Genomic DNA, 27,118 nt, shown 5'->3' with positions numbered 1-27,118 from the left:
TTATTTGAGAGAGAGAGAGTGTATGGGGGGGGGGAAGCAAAGGGAGAGAGAGAAGCATATTCCTTGCAGAGCAAGGATCCCAACACAGAGCTCGATCCCAGAGACCCCGAGATCAGTACCCGATCTGAACGCAGATGCCCAACCGACTGAGCCACCCAGGCACCCCTATTTTACATTTTTCATTAAATCTTTTTTTTAAATTCCAGTTAGTTAACATACAGTGTAATATTAGTTTCATGTGTACAATATAGTGATTCAACACTTCCATGCAACACACCGTGCTTATCACAACAAGTGCACTCCTTAGTCCCCATCACCTGTTATAGTCAAGAATTATTTACTTTCTTATTAATCTTTAAATTAATTTGTAAATTTGAGGCTGAACACATTACCCTGCAACATCCAGTCTCCACAGGAGAATGTAGCAATCTCTCAAACTAGCAACCTGCAAAATTATTTTACTCTATAGTATTTTAACTTTTTATTTTGACACTGAATCATAATGCAAAGATATTAAGATGCAAATTAAGATAACTCTATAATGATGTTCCTCTAAAAGATTTCTTATAGAATTCCTTTGTAGGCTTGGCTTCTCCAACAATCTTTAATCAGAAAGAGAAGGAATTGCGAATGATGATTTTGAGGAGAAAAGAACTTATCTCTAGTTAATAAATTGGGCCCTCACTTTTATAATTAATTCTGTGTTGGCTTAGAAGGTTTCAGAAAGCTTTAGCATCAAAGAGAAAAAGTTCCAGTACTTTTAAAGGTGATTCAAGGTGATTTTAAAGTCTTGTCTTTTCTTCCTGTGTTCTCTTTTTCTCATTAGGGGAAATGTTCCCCTGGGCTGGGCTAAGAGGGGATACTCCACTTTATGGATGAACAAAGCATTGCTATTTTATCTGTCTTCTTAGAGGAAGACACAGGAGACTAAGAATTAGAAGACAGAGTATCTATTCTTCCTTTGCTGAAACTTCTCCTTCAAACTCACTTTCTACTTTTGTAAATAAGAGTTGTAGTATTTAACTTCCTGACATCACAGAGTTATTGTAAATATAAGGTAAGATGTGTAAAAACACATCAAGAAATTTTAAAGTGCTGTGTAAATTAGGAAATTATTGACTTCTCAGAATAGTTTATAAAATGCTTCTTAGAGACAAGAAGAGTACTTTACATTAACTTCCCCATAAATGTTTTATTGTGAGAAACAGAAAGTAAAGGAGTAATTCTATCTCCTAGGCAATGTAAATTGCGGGGGGAAAATAGTGCATTACATAGATTATTTATACCTCAGGTACAATCACATATCTTGAAATATAGTAATAACCATGGGAAAAGCTTTATCATCTAACTTATATTTTCCAAGTTTTAAAGGAATGTTAATAACCACCATAACAATAATACTCAGTGAGGATTCAGTTAATCACTATAACAATTCTATGGCATAGTGCTGTTATTATCTTCATATTACACAAAAGGAAATTGAAACAGAGATGTTAAGAAACTTGCATAATGTCACAAAGCTAAAAAAGTATAGAAGGCAGGATGATCTCTTAAACTTCCAGCTCTACAGCTTGAGCTATTTATCAGTGAGAACTGCATAGTTAGAAGCTTTCTTTTATACTACTAGAAGATAGGTTTAATGTTAATCATTGATTGAGAAAGCATATTAAACCCGCTTTGTGTTTCTTCCGTTTCTTGAATTTGTACTCACAATGCTATGTTACTCAAGTCTCTGGTCTATTTAGTGGGCTAGGAATCGGCTTCATTTAGTTTCCGAAGTGTTTTGGATGGTATGGTCTTTACACTTTAGACACCACAAGGAACTGTTAAAATAGATATGGAATGGCTAATAGGCTTTGAGGCTTAGGGAAACAATCTATACAATTCTGCTCTGTTCTCAAAAGCCTAGGGTAGGATTCATATCGCTACCCAATGCCTGACCTTGTCAGATCCCTCATGTGTTCTGGGTCTCAGCTTCCTCATGGGAAGAATAGAGATAATGGTACCCAACTTACAGGGTTGTTGGGGATTAGATGAGATAAAAACATACAGTACGGTTCCTAGTATATGGAAAGCTCTTAAGGAGTATTGGATGAATTATAGCAAACTCCTCTGTGGAAATGGGGTGGTTCTACAACCAGTGTTGTCAAATTGATTGACTTGGGATTTTTTTCTTGTTAGCCAAGTAAGTAAAAATAGAACCCCCAGAGCACAACAGGAGGATGCCTATAGAATTAAACTCTATTTTAAAAATAAATTCTAACAAATATAACAGCCATTAACACTTCTCCAAAACATGTGATACAAAGTAACTTGATCAAATCCTCTTCAAGCATATGTTGTACATGAGAGTTCATGATTTGATTCTGAAAGGAATTCCCAATCTGAGAAAGAATATAAAATTGTCACTCTCAACACTTACCACATCTGACTAGATATAAATAAGCTATTTTAAATACTCTGGAATATAATCACATAATCAACTTTAGGCACCAGCTCAGTAGATCAAGTCAAGAGTAGAAAGAACTTGCAACATTCTCAAAATGCAATAAGCAAACTGCACAAAGTTATAGTTATTCTCATATGTGTAGTACTGAATTTTCTCTGTCAGGGGACTTTTCAGTTAAATCAGTTGAAGGAGTCCAAATGTTGGGTCTCCAAACATTAAAACACACACACATGCATGCATGGGCTTATGCACATTCAAACTGAAATGGCAGCTCTACAATCAGAAAGTAATTATATATGCAAATATCTAGTGGGAATCTAACTCTGTACTCTTTTTTCTTGTTCATCCAAATGTAATTCTCATGACAAAAATGAATTCTGATAATGTATCTTATTTAGAGTCTAGTGGACAGATTGGGAATCTGGGCAAAACTTAAAACAAGCAAAGCTGATCATCAAGTCTTTCTTTTTTTTTTTTTTTTGTTTATAGCACCTTCTCTTTCCTTCCCCAGCACTTGTCTCTAAGTATATAAAGGTTCTGGACTCAGATGAATCTAGACAATTTATTAACCTCTTTGAGTTTTATTTACTAATCTGGAAGATGTAACTAATAACAGCTGCCTTGGAAGGTTGTGAGACTGATCTTACAAAATTACCTGGTACAATGTCGACATTCACAAAATAGCACTTATATCATTCACTCTGTCACCTGGCTCACCTGGATTTACAGCTTGGTCCTACTTACGTGATGCTGGATTTTAGTGAAGAACACACACACAACACACACACACAACACATATCTACAAAAACATACAGAAACAGAAACATATACACAAATGTTAAGCAGTGGGTTTTATCAGACATTACAGAACCAATGTAAACATATGACTAAAACATGGTTTCTACCATTGAACCGATTCACAACTAATAGAGGAGACAGTGGCTAAACAAATAAATTAATTCAGATGCAAGTATTCCCATGAGTAGGCTAATGCATTATGTACATGAGCAATGATAAACAGTGAACCAGGCATACGGTCAGAAAGGGGATAGAAGAGGAAGAGATGAGATGTCAGAATCAGCCAACAAATGTCATGTGAGAGATAAGGGAGGAGTCAGAGACAGCCCTGAGGTTTTTGTCCTAGGTGCTCACCATGGAAAACAGTGTGGAGGTTCCTAAAAAACTAAAAACAGAACTACTGTATGATCCAGCAATTCTGCTTCTGGGTATGTATCCAAAGAACACAAAAACTCTACTTTGAAAAGATGTATGCACCCTTATGTTCAGTGCAACGTTATTCACAATACCCAAGATATGGAAATAAGTAAAGTATCCATCAGTGAATGTTATATCATATATCACATTCGTATATATAATGAGGAATACTACTCAGCCATATAAATGAATGAAATCTTGCCATTTGGGACAACATAGTAGTATTATGCTAAGTGAAATAACCCAGACAGAGACGAGACAAATACTGTGTGATTTCACTTATATGTGGAATCTGAAAAACAAACAAACAAAAAAATAAAACAAACAGAACTCAGATGCAGGGAACAGATAAATGGTTGCCAGAAGGGAAAGTTTTTGGGGGTTGGCAAAATGGGAGAAGGTGGTCAAGAGGTAAAAGCCTCTAGTCATAAAATAGGTAAGTCATGGGGAGGAAATATACAGCCTGGTGACTATAGTTAATAATACAGGGGAATTAGGACTGGGGAAACTAGGCCTCTTGTGGTGATCATTTCATAGTACATACAAATATTGAATCACTGTGTTGTACATCTGAAACTGATATATTATATATCAATTATACTTCAATTTAAAAAAAAAAAACCACTGTGCATTGGTTCCCTCGTGGTGCCAAATGAGTTTTTGAGAGCCCACAGAGACCAAGGGGAATGGATGAGTATAGATAAATCAGTGCATGTACAGCTTACACCCTAACAAATCAGCAAATTAGGATTCAACACTACCAGCTTTGGTCTGCCTAATAGCTCAGGCAGATATAATAAACTGTGGGAGGAAGACCTATCACTATTCTTTTCAAAATCTTGTCCTACCTTCAAATTCGCCCCAAATCTACTTTTAATTCTATGTGAGAACCAAATAAAAGATGGCCTAGAACCACTCTTTATATTGTAAAGATTATCCTAAGCTCAGAAGAGCATTAAATCTTCATCATTTATTGAAAGTTCCAATTGCCATTGATTGGTAGGGGTTTGCCAAAATTTCTTAGTCCTTATTTGAGTTCACCAACAAAAGAGCTGAGTTCAGCAATTACCAGGCCTCCCAACAGTTGTGAGAGGGAGAAAGACAGCTCTTGTGCAAAGAGATTCCCTCCTCTGAGCTGAGATTTATGTCTGTATAGGCTCAGGCTGGGTCAGAAGCAGCCTCAGGGTGGACACCACATAACCTCCCATCCCGCTAAACTCTGCTATGCATCATTTCCATAGAAATCTGTTAGCTCAAATATTTTCCTTCTTATTTCCACACGTCTATTTGAGTACTTGCTGTTATATTGCAATTGGCAGCCTCCTTTTATGAGTATCAAACAGAGCAGGGCAGCCTTCCACCACAAGAGCAGAGATTTCCCAGAAAATTATGAAACCTTCACGATCACCCCGAAAATTGTGCTGCATTATAAAGACCTGTCAATACCATGAACCACAGGTGAGTAGTTCCTGGAATTGCTCGAACAGTAAATAAAAACATTTAAAAACACCTGAAAGGAAGGGACAAGAGGCCTTTTATCATAACTCCATTACAAAACCCTAGAACACAAACGCATTCAGTTCCAAGTAAATTTCTTTTCATGCTTAAGAAAGGAATGAGAAGGAAAAGAGTTTAAATTTCTTTACAGTTTCTTCTGTAGTGGAATGTGTAATACTTGGTCATCACTACTGAGCACACTGGCTTTTATGCAAACAGGAAGTCAAACCTCATAAAATGATGTTACTGTTTTACAGTTAAACAATTCTGTCACATGCCTAACCCTGTGGAGGGAAATTATTCCGTTGAATTCTCTCTTGTTTCACCATAAAAATTGGCAAAATGTATAGAACTTGCTTTACATCGGGGGGACCCTCTGAGCCTTCTGCACCTTTTAATCATATAAATGTAGTCAACTCTCAAATGTCTAGTATTAATAATCAGTTTGTGAATTATACGCATTGTGATGTTCTTTTCCCCTTCTCTTAGTTTTTGCTGTTGTTTGTTTCTGTTTTTGCTTGATGGCTTGGCTGTGCTTTGGTGTCTCCAGAAATGGAGTAAAAACAAATAAAACACAAAACAGGCTTTTTGGGGTTTTGGGTTTTTTGTCTGTTTGTTTGTTTCTTTATTAAAGCCTAGGTTAAAGCAGTCTCTAGAGAATCTTGAAGTTTCAACCAGTTTCAGTTAGTCAGGCCTTCCCCACGGCCCTCCATCTTCCTGGCCTCCAAAACGAACTCGATTGCCATGAATGAGAGTTGACTGAAGAACTGGCAGAATGGCATCAGAAAAAAATAGCATTACCTGAGACATGGGGACTAGTTACCCTTAATTCTATGTCACACTTTTTCATGTGTATTACCTCCTTTGCTTTCAGAGTGAGACACACCAATGCTGAATTCCAGAGGGTAATGCAAGGGTAAATGTCAGGGCTGTGATTTGTACTCTATCGCAAAGCCAGCTCTCTTTCCTTACCCCCGTGCTGATTCCTTCTGGAAATGAACAACAGCAGCAGTAAATATCAAATCAGCAAATGTGTCTGAAGGTCTCTAGGTATATCAAATTTAGTTTTGTTGATCTCTCAGATCCCGAAATCTTGATTTAGTCTCCAAATCAAAGTTTATTTTTCCCCATTGTTATAATTGTGTTTTCACATATTATTTCAAATATGTGTTGGTAAGAACATACTAGAAAGCCGTCTTCAATAGTGAACTTTTATTTTCCAAATAATGTTTAGTCAGATAATATGCAGCAGAGTTTCTGGGAGATTAGGTGCCTTCTATCTTGAATTTAAGGGGTGAATTTGGGTCTCTCATCAAAAGTGTATTTTCTTTGTTTTTTTCCTTAAAGATTTATTTATTTATTTTGAGAGAGAGTGCACACACACATGTGTGCACGGGAGGTTGGTGTGTAGGAGGGAGAGAGGCAGAGGGAGAGGGAGAGAGAATCTCAAGTAGACTCCCCATTGAGTGTAAAGCCCAATGCGGGGCTCAATGCCACGACCCTGAGATCATGACCTGATCTAAAATCAGGAGTTGGATGCTTAACTGACTGAGCCAGCCAGGTGCCCCATAAGTGTATTTTCAATAGGTCTCTTATTAATTTATAATTCACGAGTTTTGCCAACTGTAGTATATGAAACCCCCCTCCCTTCCCCTGGAGTAAAGGAAAATGTCATTTTAATACAAAGACATGAAGCTAACAGATACTTATAGAATTTGACTTTCTTTCATAATGACATTTTAACTTCATTTATTGTTTTAAAGTTAAAATTAAACCATTTTTAGAGATGCCAAAAGTTTTAAGGCAAAGGATTTTTGGAAATGATTTATAGGATAAAGTCAACATATTCTTATTTCCACTCATTAAAAAATTTTATAGATTGTGAAGTCAAAACATACTATTTTTATGGAAAGAATTAAATAGGAGAGTGTAGTTTCCCAGAAAATGATAGCTGAATAATGAAATAATTAGTCATTTAGCTATAGAGCCGCTTTTTAAAAAATCATAGAAACTAACATTTGTGTAGTACTAAGCCATCATTTAAATTATAATATTTAATTTTCACAGTTACAAATGGGGAAAACAAGGCTGAGAAGGATTGAAAAACTCTAAGTTCACACAGTCCATAACTGCTGGTACCATTTCTCAATCCTACATCTTGGCGCAGGTTCCACTCTACTATATCCTTCTGACTCTTACTCTTTCCTCAAGATAAGGAAATTAGGGCCAGTGGCCAAGAAAGAAAAATCCTGTGAGATAAAATGGTTCAGTGTGGTACATTTCTCTCAGAATTGGGCATAGATTTCAGTTACAATATCTCATCTTCAAAAACACTTATCATTTGGAAATATTTGTATAAAGTGCACTTGTGACTGATAAAATGAAAGCAGTTGCCAAATCTGTTTTTAATGCACACATATTATTGGAAAACATAGGAATTACCATCTTAGGAGGGAGGACTGAATTCCAACTAAATCTGAAAGGAAGAAGGAAGCACCAAGCTGGTGCTGCATTTCTCATTCCCAGGATAATGTCCTGATTAATGTGCCTGTGTTGAACTGAGAAATAAGTACTTGCAAGTGTATTTACCGAGTTTGTTTTCAAGTGTGAAATTCATGAAATTCAAATATATTTATGAGCACATAAACACATTTATGTCTACCAAGGATTATTCAAATTAAGTATAATTCCTGTAACCCTGGTTTTAACCCCTCTCTGTTGCTTCAAGACCTTGGGTTCCCTTTAAATTATTGTTCAATCTGGCTGAAGGGCTGAAGTATTCTTAGGGTGAGTTGCATGTGTCTAGTACTACCTTATCCTCCCATATTTGCCAATTTCCTCCTCTCCTGACCAGGGCCCCTGAGGTGGGGAGGTATCTTCTTGACATCCCGCTGCTTGCTAGGGTGAGAGTCTCTCACCCTAATACTGCTGTTGGTCAGAGGCAAAAAGACTGAGGTTCCTCACAAAGTCCTGTCTTCTGATGTCACCACCAGAAACATCCATGCTGGGACTGCTCATGTTTTGGAGATCACAAGCTAGACAATAACTCCTAGGGGAAAGATCTCAAGGCTCCTCAAAGATCCTCTCTCTACTGACTTCCTCCCCAAGGAGGAGAAATTATGTTAGATCGATCAGTTTCCAGCCCATGAATTGGGCTACATTTTTTATGGGATGGTATATTAAAGAAAATAAAAATATAAGCCCTTTTCATCATAATTTCTTTCCTCCTTCCCTCCAACCAGCTGAGGTAGTCTAGCCAAAGTGTCAGCCATTCTCCCTCTCCTGAGATGTCATTTTGACCCATTTGGCATCTAGACAGAGTTACTACCAACTGGGCTCTAGGCAGGAGGGCAGACACTTTCTCTTGGTCTTTCTCTTTGACTCCTGCTCTTCTGGTATTGCTGGGTATGCTCTGAGTCAACCTAACCTACCAGTGGTAGGATCTGCCACTTACTAAAGGAAACCAACACTTTCTCTCTCAAGTCTACTCAGGTATGTTAGTTTTCTACTGCTGCATAACAAATTACTACAACCTTAGCACCTTAAAGTAATAGCCATTTATTGTCTCACAGTTTTTAGGTCAGACCCCTAGGAAGGCTCAACTGGGCTCTCTGTACGGGGTCTCACAAGGCTAAAATCAAAATATTGGCCAGATTAGGTTCTTATTTGGAAGCTCTGGGGAAGAATCCACTTCCAAGTTCTTGCAAGTTGTTGGCAGAATTTAGTTCTTTGTGGTTCTAGGACTGAGGTTCCCGCCTTCTTTTCAGCTATTACCCAAGGGTCACTTTAATTCCTAAAAGTCTCCTTACAAATCTTTCTGTCTCCAACTCCCCAACCCAGCTCTGTAGTGAATCTATCTTTTGTCAAATCCATCTTAAACTTCAAATCTCACTGACTCCTTCTTCTACCATCAGCTGGAGAAAACTTTCTGTTTTTAAAAGGCTCATGTAACCAGATTGGGCCAATCTGGAGAATCTCCCTATCTTAAGGTCAACTGATTAATAACCCTATTTGTATCTCTAAAATTACCTTGCCATGTAATATAACATAATTAGGATAGTTACACCTTATTAAGACCACAGGGACTCATTTTAAAATGCTGCTTACCACACAAGGTATTTTGAGGAGGCTTACTTCAACTCTCACCGTCTGCTTCTTCTGAACCCCTAGTCTCCACTCACCTCTTCCTCACACAGCTTTGTCCCATCCTGAACCCTTTCTCTAAATTCATCAATAATACAGCAAATAAAAAACTCTTGTATGTGATGCACTTTACTACCAGTGGGGATATTAGTATGAGATTATACCAGAGCATAATAAATACCAAAGTAATTTAAATAAATATGAGACAGTACTAAACTTTCTTCCTGGTCAAATCCTAGTACTTGGTTCATGACCATTTTCTCAGGGTCAGTTCTTCTTCATAAAGACCTTTTCTTCCTTCTCCCATGCTCTAACTATCTATGACTTCTTTAGAAGTCAAGGTTACAGTTTGTCACCTACCCAAATTATCCAGATTTACCCAGGCACACATTCTGGAGCTTTCTTCAGCAAAAGACCCACCAGCCAAGTCCCCATTCTCAATAATGGTCTCCTTCCCTGCTACCTCCCCCCCAGTAGAATATAGAAAGGGTTTTTTTTTTTTTTTTCAAAAACTTTATGCTAGCCCTGTATACAGCAAAACACTAGAAATAGTAGATTTTTTGGTTTGTTTGTTTTCTTCCACGTAAAGAAACTCATGATCAGTCCCACCAGTGTCTAAGTGGAGCAGTGCAAGCTGACCTCGTGCACCAAAGCCTCATGTTTGCCAGAGACCTGGAAAATTCCTCTCTATACCCTGGTCCTCTCATGTCCCCTGTAGCACTGCCTTATGACCTGTGTTTGCACTTCACGATAAAATAGTTCTCTCATTTCTACTTGGAGGCCTCTCTCTTTCTAGAAAACATGTGGGTCTTTTAGATCCATATATGGGTCTCCTGACATGGAGAAGATAGCTGACAGACATGATATCCTACTTCTCCTCACAACAGAGGCTTGGTGGGGCCCTTTGGTGGGACCTCTTCCTTAACATGTCTTTCTACACAAGAGGTTTCCCCAGTCCCTCATGTAAACCAGCTCCTGGGGGTGCCATATGGCAGCCAACCAAGAATTCACAAACATGCCTGAAATGCTGCTAAGACCACAGACTATGCTGGTTCTGGGATCACCTACACAGAGGAATTTGCAAATTGTTCTTTTCCTCATGTACCTAGACGTACAGTCTTTTAATCCCAGCATGTAAGTGCTTTACCAGTTTTATTGGTCAGATTTGCAATTGCCTCTTTCACTTCTGGTTGAGGTCAGAGTGTTAAGTTTTATGGGTTAAATATAAGAGACTCACTGTTCCTTCTTGTTTTTCTTGTCATAAAGAGTACAGTTCTGGAGTGTCAGAACTTAATGAATCGGGTCTTTAGACTGACATCCAGACCAGCACCTGCTGGTAGCTGGAAGTGACACCACTGTAAACCTTCTACCCCATGCTCAGGCGGGACTCACACTGGAGCCTGTTAACACACTACCCTTTAAATGGATGATAAATGCTCTTTTTATTTTTATAAGGTGTTGTAGATCAGAATCTTGTTTTCCACATGTTGATTTCATCTGTGCTATCAACTCTAAATATCGATAACAATAGAAAACCCATAGTGAGTTGCTTTGTGTGTGTGTCTTTTTATTGCAGCAGCAAAGATTTACATCTTTTATCTGCCCTAGCCATATTATGTTAATACCTAAAATAAACATTGGAACTGGATTCGTTCTGAAAAGTCTTGCATAGGCCAGGGAAGAGAAAGAAACTGACAGACATGAAATTAGATTCTTTCATCACAGCAGAGGCTCTGGTAGAGTGGCCTTTCCTTTACAATATTTTTCTACCCATGAGGTTTCCCCAGTCCCTCTTGTAAGCCAGCTTCTGGGAGAGGGGCACCTAGCACCCTGTCAAGCACTTACAAACATGCCCGAGATGCTGCAAATGACACAGACTATCCCCATTCTGGGATCACCTACACAGAGGAATTTTCAAATTGTTCTTTATCCCCTTTATCCCAAGTGGGAAACCAAAGGCCTGCAAACTCCAGAAGTATGATCTGACAAGCCTCACCTGTCATAAACATTGAGGGATTGAATAGTTGGCTTGACATTAAGAAAATCTTTTCTTTTTTCAAATCAGCAAAATGTGAAATTCTTTCCTTTGTTAGTCTCTAAATGAAATACATGTAAGAAATGTGACAGTTACTTCTTCAAAATCTTCACAATAAAGTGTGGTGATTTTTTTTAGAGACATTGTCTTTTAAATAAGTTCAGATAAAGACAGCCTGCAAGACAACTAAAAGGATGTGCTATTTAATCCCAGGCAGAAAAATTATAGTACAATCACTATTGCTTTGAGAAAATGCTCATGAAAAATATTTTTACAAAAATTTTATCACTGTGTAAATAAGCATGAGATTTTATAAACAAAAATCCCTCAAATTAAATTTCTTCATTAAAACACAATCATTTTCAGGATTCATATAAATCTTCATATAGGGAACTTATTCTACACGATGAAAATAGTAGTTTCAATGTTGCAATGACCCCAGAATTTATTCTGAACAAATTGATTAAGAACAAAAATATTTATTAGTGTTTTCTCTGTACCAGGGACTGTGATAGGTGCTGTGAGATACATTATTTTATTTAAGCCTCACAAAATCACAGCAAAATATGTATGTATGTATGTATGTATGTATTTATTCATTTGTTCAGTCAACCAAGATTTTATTTATTTCCTGCTATGCACCAAACACTACTCAAGTTAGTGTGTATCAGTGAAGAAAGTAAATATCTTTGCACTCAAGGAGCTTACATTCTAGTGGTGGAAGAGAGAAAATATTAAATAAGCATATGTAATATACACATAACTTATGTAATATATTAAGAAGGGCCAAATGTATGGAACAAAGAAAAATATAAGTAAAGGGGATTTGGAAGGTAGAGAATAGTTTGCCTAATAAAATAGCATGATCAGAATAGGCTCATTGAGAAGGTGATATTTGGTCAAAACCTTGAAAAAGATAAGGAAGTCAGCTATAAGATTATCTGTGGGAAGTTTCTACAGGCACTGGGCATAGCTCACAACAGATCTTAAGTCAAAAGTGTAACTGTAAGCATAATAGCACGATGCCTAGTATGGCTGGAGGGAAGTAAACAAGGTGAAGAACAATGGGAGATGAAGTCAGCGTGCCATGTAGGGTCTTGTCGGTCATTACAGGGACTTTTTTTCTGGGTAAAATGGGGCACAGTTGCTGACTTTTAAGGAGAGGAGTGATATAATCAGATTTACATTTCAAAAAGATTCCTCTCTTTACCTTATAAAGAGAAGACTATAGATAGGTAGCCAAAGGAAACAGGGAGCCAGAGAGATGAGATTAGAAGCTATCATAACGATTCATGCAGAAATGAGGGTGGCCCTGACCAGCATGGTAACCTTTGTAAGGAATCGCTGATAGAATTTCATGCCTGACTTGATTTTAAGGGTGAAAAGTGGCATCAAGGTTGACTCTAATGTTTTGACCTAAATCATTATCATGACATAGTTGTTTGAATTGAGATGGGAAAACTTGTACAAGGAAGAGATTTAGAGGTAAAAATCAAGGACTTTGGCTTTGGACATGTTAAAAGTATTGAAAACTACATTGGAAATTCCATGGATGCAGTTGGATATACAAGTCTGGAGTGAGGAACAGGGCTGCCCTAGAGATGAATTCTGGGAACCACTGGGATATAGATACTGTTCAAAGTCTTCAGTCTAGTTGAGATCGTCAAGTGAATCCCACAAATAAAGCATATGACCAAGATCTGGGCCCTAGGGGCCTAAAAGGACAAGAGGTGAGAAAGCAGAGGAATCATCAAAGAGGGCTGGAAGGAGGTAGGAGGTTAAACCATGAAGATGAGCAGGGAAGTATGGTGTTCTCAAAGTAACCTGAATGCAATGAAGAACACTAGCTACATGTGGCTCAAAAAGTTTAACAATTATATTAAATTTTGTAAAACTAGTAGGTAGTAGAAATTGGATTTAAAACCAGCTGTTTGACTTCAAATCCAGGTAGTTTTCTCCAAGCACTAGAATCCTAGAGTATAAGCTATATTTGTTATACCCATTTAAAAAAGATACAAACATGAGTTACAAGAGAGAAGTGTTTTCTTGTCTTCAACAAGAAACTCAAACCAAATTGAGGCCAGAAAACTGAGAGCAATTCACTGATTATTGAGAGTGACCCATTGATGATTACTTAATATGAACTCTTTGTGTACTTTTATCATACTTTAAAATGGTTTCTTACCATGGCTTACCGATTATTCTATTTAAAATCAACTAAGACATTTAAAAATATATTTTAAGAACCCTTAAAGTGGAGAGGAGACAAAATATAGAGTAGAAAACAGAAAAGGTAAAGATATGGTAAAGAACTGCTGTGGTACACTAACTGAACTCGACTTCAGAGAAGTGGGTAATCTAGTTGAAATACTTGACTAGAAACAGAAAGGGCTTGAGGAGATCTGAATCTTCAGGTCTCTATGACCTCTTTTCCATTTTAACCAAAAAAGCATCACTGATATCTGTTTTATACACCAGGCTGCCTGGCAAGGTTTTTTTTTTTCTTTTCCTAACGAACCTCACAAACAATTTTTACTAATCCAATTTGTTATTTTACCAATAGAAAAAAAAAAAAAACTGAGGACCAAAAAGTTCTGTGACTCATGCAGTATCATGGCTATTAATAGTTGGGCTGAAACTCAGTTCAATCTTAGGATCCCAAATCCAGGGTGTGTGTGTGTGTGTTTGTGTGTGTGTGTGTGTGTGTCTACTTTCTTATCAACTTGATGGAGAAGTAGGGAAACCCTACACTTTTTTTTTTCTTTTAAAAGATACATACAACATTCTTACTGACTGGCTAAGTAACATCCATGTTTAGATTTTTGTTAAAAGCAGCTATTGAGTAAACTCAGGAAAGTATCCAATTTACGCGAAACTATGACCTCTGCATTATACTGTCTAATAAAGCATCGCCCCCTCAGCATGGCAGAAACCTCAGAAGTCCATCTCAAAACCTGTGTGGGAAGCTCTGGGCACTCTGGTGATAGTCACCAATTCTATAGTCACTAGGGCTTGCCACAGTAATGGAATGCCGTAGGAAAACATCACCGTCGGTGCCTCTCAGACTCTCGAATTCTTTGCCTCCCTTTTTGTTTCACCGTTTCTGCTTCAGAGCAGCTGACTCCTGCTAATAGTAATAGCTAATACTTTTCAAGTCTTATTATATGCTAGGCACCACTCTGTGTTTTCTATATATCCTTTATTTAAATTCACCACAGCCTCATGAGGTTAGTTTTAAAAGCACTTGTAGCTTAGAAGTGAGGAAACCAAAGCAAAGTGTGAAGGAACTTGCTCAAGCTCTCATCACTGGAATTCAAATCTGATATTCTAATTCGAAAGACTGACATTTAACCAGTATGTGCATGTGGGAACAGTCCTGTTCCTCCTGAGCCCTACCACATGCTTCATGTTTTCTGAGTTACTTCTTGTTAAGGATAATAGTTTTGTTTTTTATAGGACTTCATACTTTGATATTTTCCCGAGGCATCACATCACAAAAATAGGCATTAAAACTCTTGCTATATAACTCATTCCATCCAAGCCTTTCCTTGACTATATAGCTAATCTGAGAAACCAATATGAGGGAAGTTATTAATATTTATAATGGGATAATGTATAATTCCCCTACTTTGCACTTACCCTTTATTACATTTGAAAAGAGCCTTTACCTAAACCAAACACAAAATAGCTGTGGAAAATTTAGGCTCCAGGATAAGATTGAGAATGAATATAGTTCTGATTTTGCCAATCTCAAATTACACCATCTGAACACACATATCTGCTATCTGTGAGGAAGGTCATATCCTAAAAGCACTCAATTTATAAACCATTCAAATTGTATTCTCTAATTGGTCATTATAGGACGTTGCAACCGGGATATTTCCTGTACCTCAGTGTATCTTCTTGTGTGCAGAGAACTAACACTGCCCCCTCCCTCCCATCCTTCTGGAAAATGATCTTCCCCACACTGTTGATTATAGGCTTTCTGTTGGAACTGTCATGGACTTACGTGACTGCCTCCTTAGCCACTCAGATGGTGATGGTTGATTGGCCTAGATTGCCTGATTCAGCAAGAGTCCTATCCTAGGGTTTTCGAATTTGGGTACATTATGAGTCACTCTTAGTGTCATTCTGTTTGCAAAGCTGGGAGAGGTCTGTTTTGGTAGCTACGCCGTCATAACACCTACTGTGTAGAGAACTTGTGTCTGAAAAAATAAAGCCAATCTGGAAAGAGAATCTGAACTGAGGGAACTGGTAGATTCTGGCATCTTTCAAATGACTGAGGCCAGCCACACTCTTGCCGTCCTACAAGTAGGAAGCAGGATACAGAGCGGCCAGAACAGGACCTGCCCAGGAGAGTCCCCTGCTAGACCCCCTAGATCCATCCCTCCCTGAGTTTTATGTGGAGAAAAACTGTAGCCAGAAGCTGAAAGAATTTTCTTTTTAAGGGGAAAACTTTGAAACCTCGAGTTATGAGTGTGGGGGGGTGGGAAAGAGGGGCAGCCACCCCAGTTACTCCTGAGAACCATATGGTATCTGTTTAGCACCAGTTTGTCAAGTCAGAGTCAAGTCATTAGTGGCTTGGGCAATTGCACCATTGGAAAGGACACCAGAACCTTCATCGTTGATACTGACAGCAGGGGTCAGAGAGAACGAGAATGTAATTGTTATTGGAATCCTGTGAAATGTCTCAGGGACTCCCAGAAATAATTTTGTGAAGTTTCAGGATGGAGAGTAATAAGGCGTCAGTGGTGGAAAAGCTCCTTTAGTGACCGTGAACAGCGTCACGCGAACACGAGTCATTAAAACACATGTGACACGTTAGCTCCACCCAGAACTAGTCAAACACAAATTAAGCTAGTGCAATTTCATTTTCTATTTTTAGAAATATTTTTTTCATAAAGTGACATAAATCAGGGTTTAAAAAAGGTTAAATTGTATAGAAGGGTTCATATATACAACAGTATTAACTTCCCCAAGTTTCACTTCTCAGAAATCATTTTTTTAAATTTTTGTCTTTCCTATATTTTTAAATGGTATCTTTATGCAATTACTTATTAATGTATCCACCTTTAACATAATTTATTGATGGCTTGCTGTGATTCTCCTTAACTCCTTCCTCTCCAACCTCCTAGTATATGGCTTTTCTGTTAGTAATCTTGTGGCTTTAAAAAATATACTGAAACTGCTGTTTCTTTTTCCATCATTATTGACAGTATATTGTAACCCCTTACTTCTTCAAATGAAGATATAAATGCCTCCAAACTGCTATTCTCTAACTTTTCTTATGCTTCCCACATTCTGGCAGGTTTACTGTTACTTTCAAGTCATCAAGGATGGTAACAGTTTGTCTGGGTTTGGAAATTAAGATTGAAAAATGTATTTTTCCTCTCATGTCATGACGGTATTGTTTCCATTCTTTTCTGGTATCCTGTGTTGATAAGAAATTGAGTGCTACATTAATTCTCATGCTCTTTAAGACTTTTTTTTTTTAGATCAGTTTTAGGTTCAAAGCAAAGATACAGAGCTATCCCATATACTCCCTGCCCCTACCCATGCATAGCCTGCCTCATTACCAACATCCCCCACCAGAGTAGAGCATTTGTTAAATTGATGAACCTACATTGATACATCATTATCATCCAAAGTCCATGGTTTAAACAGTTCACTCTTGGTGTTACACATTCTATGGCTTTGGACAAATGTGTAATGGTATGTATCCATAATTATAATGCAAAGTATTTTCACTGCCCTGAAAATCCTCCATGCTCTACCTATTCACCCAGATTGTCTTCTTTCACTTATATGGATTTTAGGCTCCTCTGTGTCTTTTCATGGCTTGATAGCTCATTCATTTTTAGTGCTGAATAATATTCCATTGTCTGGATTTGCCACAGTTTATTTATTCACTTACTTACTTGAGGTTGCTTCCAAGTTTTGGCAATTAAAGCTGCTATAATCCATGTGCAGGTTTTTGTGTGGTATTAAATTTTTAATTTCTTTGGGTGATACCAAGGAAACTGATTGCTGGATTGTATGGGAAAAATATGTTTAGTTTTGTAAGAAACTGCCAAACTGTCTTCCAAAGTAGCTGTACCATGTTTCATACCCACCAGCAATGAATAAGAGTTCCTGTCGCTCCATGTCCTTGCCAACATTTGGTGCTGTCAGTGTTCTGGAGTTTGGCCACTCTGATAGGTATGAAGTGATATAGCATTGTTTTAATTGGCATTTCCCTGACGACATGCTGTGGAGCATCTTTTCATGTGTTTATTTGTCATCCATAAATCTCTTCTGTGAGGCCTATTGTTTAATGTTTGTCTTTTTTCTTATAGTTGATTTTTAAGTTCTTTGTTTATTTTGGATAACAATTCTTATCAGATATGTTTTTTGCAATTATTTTCTCCCAGTCTGTGGCTTATCTTTACTTGACAGTGAATTTTGCAGAGCAGAAATTTTTAATTTTCATGAAATTTTCGATTTTCATGAAGCCCAGCTTTTCAATTCTTTCTTCCATGGATCAAGACTCTGTGTTGTATCTAAAATGTCATTACAAGCCCAAGTTCATCTAGATTATCTCCTTTGTTATCTTCTAGGTGTTTAATAATTTTCATTTTACATTTAGGCCTGTGATGCAGTTTAAGTTAATTTTTGTGAAGGTTGTAAGGTCTGTGTCTGGATTCATTGTTTTGCATGTGAATCTAGTTGTTCCAACACCATTTAAGGTCTGTGCTCAGTCTACTGTATTGAAATCCTACCCTAATTTAAAATATTAAATGTTTTAAGATAGTAGAAAATAATTACCATGCAGGCTTTGTCTCTTTTCAAGGCTTTACCATGATCCTTTTTTGTTTTGTAAATTGTGAGGTTTAATAATAAGACATGCGAAGGTGCTGGGCCGGTGTGTCTTATGGGCACTTCACAGTTCACTGGAGACCCATAGTCTACCCCAGGCAGAAGACATGCCTCTAGAGAGACATTTCCCAAATTTGTCTACAGAAAATCTATATCTTAGAATGTTAATAAGTGTTTCTTGAGAACATAGAATATGTGATTTTAAAAAATAAATTACATATTTTAATAGATCCTTTTTAGTCACTTAATTTTTTTTATATTTAAGGTGGTTCAAACACATCTTGAAGATTGTTTTGCTGAAAAATAGGGGTTCAGAATCAACTTATACTTGGGATATATCTCTTATTTTAACAAAGTCTAAATATCTAATAAAATTAATTTATCTCTATTTTTATAGCCAAGATGTAAAATACAACAATATGTGCAAAATCATCTTCTCTCATTAATTTATTCTTCCTCTGCTGTGTCCTCATTAAAAGGATCTTATCTGAGGTGCCCAAGTGATTTCTGGTCTCTTCTTCAGCCGATGCAGCCACAGTTACCTTCCACTGGGACGGGCATTGCTCCTTCAGCATCTTTTCAGGTACCCCTTGTACTCCAGAGCCTCAAAAATCCACAGAACCTTTCCTATTTGCCCAACATTTTGAAAACACAGTCAAATCCTCATAACAAAGATGCCATGGCAGCTACTGAAAATTTAACTACTAATTCCCTAAGTAATATTTATCGAGTAAATATGCTATGCCCAGAGCTCAAGTGAACATGCTTTGCTATGCTATACAGAATACCAGTACATCATTTAGTACAACTTGAATTTAGTCATAGTCCCAGGAGAGAGTTAGTGCTATATATAAAGAAATGGGAAGGAAGAGAAAAATCAGAAAAGAAAAAATCAATATCTTTGATCAGACTTTACCAGTTATGATCATAAAGCTCAGCTAGGAAAACTCTCCCATCAAGGGGTGAATGATTGACTCCCATCTTTCCCACACCTTGAGAGTAAATCCATCCTACATACACACTTTTGCCTCAGAAACTGTAATTGGAAAAAACAAAACAAAACAAAACAAAACAGTGTTTTCCTGGAAAAATTTAAAATATCTTTCCCAGTTTTTCTTTTCTCCTTTATATATTTGAACCTCAAACTATCCTTTCACATTTAAATTATGTCCCTGAATTGTTGGGGCAGTCTACTGACATTGTCTTCTCCTTTTGAGCTGAATACCTTGCACACTATGTAGGCATTTCTCCAAGCTGTGATTGTGCGTTTCCTGGAAAGTTTGCTTCTCCCATAGGAAGGGATGCCTGATAGGGGTTCTGCAGGAATGGATCTAGTAGAAAGAGACAGATAATGGTTTGAACAAATAATGCAATTTACCAAGATTGTTGCTACTTTTGGGCTTTGCTGTGGACAAAATTTGGGAGAACATGTTTGTTTGGCTTTTAAGATGTGTTTATTCTAATAGTTCCAATTAAAATATAGCATTATATAATTTTTAATTAAATTCTTTGATTTTATATTTGTACCTCTTTACTTTTATACTGAAAATCTTGGTTCTAATAATATTAACATATTATGTATTATTGTAATTATTTAATTATTCTATAATTTACATAAAATAGCTTTCTAATACCAAATTACTGAAGAATTAAACTATTGAGTGAAATTTATAGCTCTGTATCTCTGTATGAAATATATTCCACAAAGGTAGTACCGTCATAATATCATGTATTATGTCAAGTCTTCTACCAACTGGATATGCAATTAGCTTGATCCATTTCAGTTCATTTTTAATTTTGTGAACTGTTTAAGTATTTTAATTACATTTAATGCATATATCATTCTATTAGATATCGCCAAATTCTCTTTCATTGAGGCTGTAATATTTTGCATTCCCATCTGCAATATTTGAGGGTGCCAGTCTTTCCCTCAGTCTAAGCTCATTGGCCTATATTCCTAATTTAATGAAAAAATTCTGCAAAAAATTTTGGAGTATGAATAGCACCTTTTTCTTATTTTTTTCAATCGTGCTCTATCTTAGTTCCTTTTGGATATTTCAGTAAAGATTTGCAAGAGGAGCAAGTTACTCTTGTGGAATCAAAGTGCCAAATTTTCCCCCAGTGCCTGACATTTCCTTCTGATGGCACTGAGTCAAATAGACTAGAAGACATATAGTGTTTCTATTACCCAGGGAGAGCTTGTATACCCATGCAAATACTATACAAGATCAAGTAAATATTTAACAATGAAATTATGCTTCTTGATAATTTACATGTATAATTATTTGGCATGTTTTACTTACATTGGGGTGCTCTTGGTAGAATATAAGTTAGTTAGTAATGAAAGCATTGTGAATCAAGTTTGATGCCCAGGCTTGAAATCAGGAGTCTGAATCATTCCTCCTATTTCAATTAGCCTGGAATGAGATTTCAACCACATTGGGAATTACAAGTGTGAAGAAAACAGCAAAAACTATAACCTGCTGCTGACTTCCTCAAAGTGTGGAAATGAAATGAAACCCAAAATGGAAACTTGGGGATTATCTTTGTTCCCTTTGCTCTTATTGTCATTGTTTTTATACCTCCTTATACTTGCCCTGCTTTAATATATATTTTTCTATTTGATTTTCTTTGAAGGTTTGCTCTTTAAAAGAATCTTATCTATATATTTTAAAGTGATGAGTCTGATTATTGACGCAAACCAGCAAATACTTTCTCCTCTCTCTATGTCTCTGTTGAATAAATGGCATAAGGGGTGCCTGGGTGATTCAGTCAGTTAAGCACCCAGCTCTTGATTTTGGCTCAGGTCATGATCTCAGGGTCATGGGATAGAGCCCCAAGAACTGCTTGGGATTGTCTCTTTCTCTTTCTCTCTCTTTCAAAAGAAATAAGTAAGCAAGTAAGAAAATAAATAAATGGTTTAAAATTGATGACAATAAAAAAATTCCAGTATCAATAAAGGCAAACCTAAAATAAAGTTTCTGAGATATATGATTGTTTGGCTAAATAATTTTTCTAAATTTTTCTTTTTTTTTTCAATTCAATTGTATAGATTTAGAGTTGCAAGGGACTTTCGATATCTACTATTCCAGAAATTTTATTTAAAGATGAGGAAATCATTTGGCATGGAAGATTCTGGAAGAATAGTCAGTCTAATTTGCATCCGAGAAGTAGTTCATGATAGAATTGGGCTGAAGCAATTCTCCCAATTTCTTAATTCAGTGTTCTTACTGGGAAATCTTGAGGTATTTACTATTTCTATTGTCATTGTAGCTGTTGTTAACAGGAAAAATTAAAGAGTAAAGGATTACTTAACTGGTGTTTTATGGAACCACTCTGAAGTCAGAGTTTGCAGACCAGTTTGAGGCTAAGTAGTTGCCTTTGCTGTAATTCAGATGATTCTCACTATGCCTTCCCAGGAATCTATTTTATGAAGAGCTGAGGAACTTCCTTACAGACAGCTTCATTCTAAGAAGGAAAAAAAAAAAAAAAGGATTTTTAGGGTTGGTTCAATCATAAAACCTTAGCCTCAGCCTTAGCCTTAACATGAAAAACAGTTCTGAATTTAGCAAGGTGCTTGACATGTATGTAGATGAGTCTGCTGGCTTCACCTTATAGATTTATGCTTGAGTCTCTGAATAAATGGAAAGAACTACTCCATTACAGCTTGATGTGGTACTGGAAAAAATGCAGTTCTTTGGTAGCATTTTACTGGAGTGTGACACTGAAAAATGAAAGAAATTCTCTAGCTCTCCATATTGTGAAGCTTTAGCAGCTTGAGTCAGCACTGCAGGGGAGAAGTGGTACCCAGAAGTGGCAGAACTTGGCAGCCATGTTGTTGTTACCCAATGAGATTGCTCTGTCAGCAGGAGAAAGCAGTGTCTGCTGGGTGTGACTACATGCAGCCAAAAGAACAGTGATGCTGAATAGGAATGGTTATAATTCAACAGAAAGGAGAAGTGGAAGAAGGTGGGTAGTACAATGTAAGGTTTGATTGGGTTTGTGAAATCTCCTAGAACCTCCATGAAATCTTTTGAGTTGGGGTTAGAGATGGGGAAGGAATTACTGAAGACTAAAGTCCTGCAGTATCCAGAGGGCAAGATTTTCATGGAAATAACTTAATTTCATATTTTATAAATGCCCAAAGTTCATTTTTATTTTGTAGTAGCTGATATTATGAACAAGATACAGAAAAGATCTTTCTCCTATCATTATATAATTACAGCAGAAAATGGAAGGCAGTTATTTTTACTTAATTAGTACAACTAGAGTTTTACTAAAAATAACTAAAATTTAATGAAACAGAGAAGATAAATGTACTTTGAGTTCTTTCAATTTATCTATTCTTTGAGAATGCCAAATTTACTGAGGCAGAATACCTCCTAGCCTTATAATAGAGGTGAGTTTATAAATATATCACCACTCCTATTCTTTTCTCTTTTATCATGCTTTAAATCATTCAGACTCAAACTATTTAAATTTTCTATCATGTCTGTACACTGATTTCAATAAAAATAACATTTTAAGAAGATGCAGTAAGAAAAGTGATAAGGAATAAAATAGTGGAGTGTAAAATAGTGTACCTGGAGCTTTATTTTTTTTTACATGAAAGTGACTTAAAAAGGGCAAATTGCTATCTATTGCTGTGTAACAAAGCACCCCAAGCCTTCACAGCTTAAAAGAATAAAGACATGATCTCACAGTTTCTGGAGTCAGGGGTCTGGCATGGCTTGGCTGGGTTCCTCCTGCTCCAAGGTCTTTTGTAAGGCTGTGATCAAGATGTCCATTCAGCTTCAGTCATCTGGAGATTTGACTACAGGAGGATCCACTCTTGCAAGCTCACTTAAGTGGCTACGGGCAGGCCTCAGTCCCCTGCTTCAGAAACCCTCCCATGAGACTGTTTTATGATGTGGCAGGTGGTTTTTCCCACAGAGTAATCCAGGAGAAAGCAAAAGAGAGCAACCATGACAGAAACTACATTTTTTGGTAACCTAATCTTGGAAGTGACTCCGTCACCTCCACCACAATTTGTTAGAATTAAGTCACTAGGTCCAACCCAGATTCAAGAGGAGGTGTATGTTTATACACCAGGATGTATATATCAGTTGATGAGGATCTCTAGGGCCCATTTTGAGAAGCTGCCAACCACAGTCCCTAAGACAGGGAAATGGGTGAATCAGGGACTAGGTATTATGTTGATGAATAATGGGGCAATTTGAAATTTGGGTGCCCTAATTATCATTTCCCCTCACACTATCACTTTCTTTCATTGTTGAAATCATCCATATTTACCAGAACCCTCTCTGTTTTAAATTCTGTCATCTCTGTTCTAAATTCTGTCATCTCTGTTGTGGACAATGTTGATCGCTTCTTAAATGCTATAGAAGCAACTCAACTAGCAAATACTTCAGTTCATCTTTCACACTGTAACTAGTGATTTTTTGAAACACTAATCAGATCATCCACTATCCTTCAGTCCCATGTATTTTAAAGGTCCTTCAGTAGACTCCTATGTTTTTAGGACAGTAGACCAAAATTTTTAATGTGGCTTAAATATTTTATATGGCCTTTCCTTAACCCACCTCCTCAACCTCAAGTGACAGCAGTCTCCCTATAGGCTCTTTTCCAGCCACACAGTATGGGCCTCTAACCTTTCCTTGAACTGTCTTTCTTATCCCACGATTGGCATCTACACATGTCATTCTCACATGTCTGCCTGGGATGCTCTGTCTTCCTTCCCTGACCCCCCCTACTCCAACTCCTTTACCAATTATCTTTTACATCTGTAAATGGAAATTTTTCCACCAGAGCAGCACTTGCCTGAATGACACAAAAATTAAATTTCATCATAACTAGCTCAAACCAGTTGAAACTTATAAAAATGATGAAACTTTGAATGACCTTGGTACACCAAATCCTTACTTGACCTAACTGAAGACTGATTACTGACCAACAAACTATGAGATTTTCTTTTTTTTTTTTTGCCCAACCATGTATAGACCTTGGATTCATTCATCTTCTTATCCAGAGAGCTAGTTTTCAAGACTTACTTAGCACATCACCAAGAATACCCCTGTCTAGCACTTAAAAATCTGTAACTTTTCCATGTCAGCAAATGACCCAGTGAATTTCTTCACTGGTATATCTTCTCTTGCTTTGTAAGTTAAATAAGATGCAACTTTGATCCTTTTTTTTTTCTTTTTTTAAAGTTCTGGTGGTCTTCCTTTTATTCTCTAGCCCTTTACTTTAGAGCTCTCTAATTATGCAACTATGTGATAAATATCTTTCTCTGCCGCTAGACTTCAGGTTCCTAGGAAGTGGTAACTGTATTTACCATGGTATCCCCCAGCACTTGGCAAAATGCCAGTAAATAAATAGGCTCCTAACACATATTTGTTTAGTGGATGAGTAAATAACTTTCATTTTATGGCCTTATATTCTAAACCAAGAAAGTACATAGTATGAACTTTCTTCTTTTCTTTTCTTTCTTTCTTTCTTTCTTTTTTTTTTTTTAGTTGTTTAGGTCTTAGGGTTTCAGGCAACAACTGGCAATTTTAAAAAATCTAATAAAGACACATCTATCTTAACTGCTTGTTAGTTTGTGTTTACAAGTTGCAAAAGGCATGTAATGATTTGGAGAGGGTGATCTCTCTTCCCCTTCTTTCTGACATTACCAATAATGTGCTTGGCCAGCTGTGCAGTGCTGTCCATGTGTACAGAAATTCCTTTCTGAAAGGCACAGGTGATCATGTTACACCCTGAAGCCTGAGATCTGATTACTCTTATTATAGTAGCCTGAAAAGTTACAAATGTCATTAGTAGTCATTAAATTACTCTACTTGGCTTTCTAAAAGGAGCTCTGGTATTTGACTCAGAGATCTCTTATGACTGTAAATCCCACATTTTGAACATGCATTTTCATGGGGCTGCATATTCTTTGACAGATCCTATGTATTATTGCTCTGAAAATGACTCTCAGTAGTGAAAGTAGAACCTGAACCCAAGAATTCTAATGGAAATTCATGGAAATACAAGTCTTGGAATTAAGTGTGTGTGAGTATTCGCATGCCCAAATTGTCTTCTCCAACCCTTCTACTACCCCCTTCTTTGCTGTGTTCAAGCAATTTAATTCTGCATCTAATTTTAATCTGTAAACCATATCCCTTCCTGCAGTTGTAAAGCATGTGTTAGCACTTAACCAGCAGGAGGGGGTTGCCTAAGGTAAGAGGATTGATAGCATAGACCAGGCATCTTAAAAATGGCTTTGTGTGATTTGGCGCCACTAGCTAAGTTAGCTTTGCGTGCATGGATCCAATCTGTCTGTCCAGGGTTGAGAGAGATTCAGGCAGTGAATATAGTGGAATCTTTTATTACTTGGTGTTGATTTTTCAGGAAAATTGGCCTAGGGAAAGGTGGTTTAAAGGAGTCTGAAGGCATTCACAATTGCTTTCTTAGAGGTAGAAGGAACAATAAGTGAATTTGTCTAAAGAAGGTGAGGACTTGGAAAATGTTGATTAAGACCCATTAAAATGGGCGCCTGGGTGGCTCAGTTGGTTAAGCGACTGCCTTCGGCTCAGGTCATGATCCCGGAGTCCTGGAATCGAGTCCCGCATCGGGCTCCCTGCTCGGCGAGGAGCCTGCTTCTCCCTCTGACCCTCCCCCCTCTCATGTACTCTCTCTCTCTCTCATTCTCGCTCTCTCAAAAATAAATAAATCTTTTTAAAAAAAAAAAGACCTGTTAAAATTATACTGAATTGTGATGGCATTGTGTAAAGTAAAAGAAAGGATTTGTACAATACAAATTTGGCTGCTAAGTAAATGCAATCTCTTCTTACTAGGCTATAATTTATAACATTAGAAACTGAGAAAAAGCTGTTCATATACCCAGGATTTATTTTTAACTTAAGGTCAAGGGGAATGTTAGATTTTAAAGTTAGCATCTAGAATAAAAATCATGTATAACTAAAACAACCCTTGAAAATTCTTAAAACACATGTAAATTTCAAAATATGTGTTTCACTTGTGGTCAATGGTGGGAAAAAATTGTTGACATCATTCCCAAAACTTCTCCACCATTTTTTTCCTTACTTGCATTATCTTTTCAGATTTATTTGTATTTGTTGTTTAATATAAGGAATGCAACCCATCAGTGGTGGAGGTCTGAACATAATTACCGTATTTCATTGACTTTAAGATGAATCTTTTTTTTCCCCATTTTAACATATCTGAAATTGAGATGTGTCTTATAATTGAGGCATTTTAAAATTATAATGATCAGGGTTTGTTCCTTCCTTCTTTTTTTGATATATTTATAAATTTATTAGTTTATTCCTTTATTATGTCTCACCCTCCCCAAAATGCAAATTTCTGAGACTAGACACTTGTTTTCTGTTGTATCTCCAGTGTCTAGAATTGTTTCTGGCATAGAGAAGGCATTTAAATCCTTATTGGATTAGTGAATATAACAGATATTCCATTAGCTTTGCTTCCTTCTCAGACTTCTCTCTCCTAGAATCTTCTGTCCTCCTGCTCCAATCTGGACCTGCAAGCCCAGCTTTCCAATCTTGAGCTTTGAGCCTCTAAAGTTTTTCTTTTTCTTGGCTTAATTCCTCATTTTGGTGGACCACAATTCATAAATTGTAAAAATTTTTAGTACATTTCCAATTGCTATTGCTATGTTACAAACCACCTCAAAGCTTAGTGACATTATGCTACATCATCATTTATTACCTCTTGTTTTCTGTAAGATAGGAATTTAGGAAAAGCTCAGCTGGGCCCTTGTGGCCTGGGGTCTCTCACTGAGGTTGCATTTAGATTGGAGCTGGAACCACAGCATTTATACAGTAGCTGGGGACTGGTCAGGCATCTCTCTTTATGTAGTTTCAGGTCCTGTCCATTTGGTCTCTCTCTCTATGGTCGTCTAG

The sequence above is a fragment of the Neomonachus schauinslandi genome, chromosome 6, assembly GCF_002201575.2.
Source record: "Neomonachus schauinslandi chromosome 6, ASM220157v2, whole genome shotgun sequence".
In the NCBI taxonomy this organism is placed as follows: domain Eukaryota; kingdom Metazoa; phylum Chordata; class Mammalia; order Carnivora; family Phocidae; genus Neomonachus; species Neomonachus schauinslandi.
Note: the sequence above shows the minus strand (reverse complement) of the source record.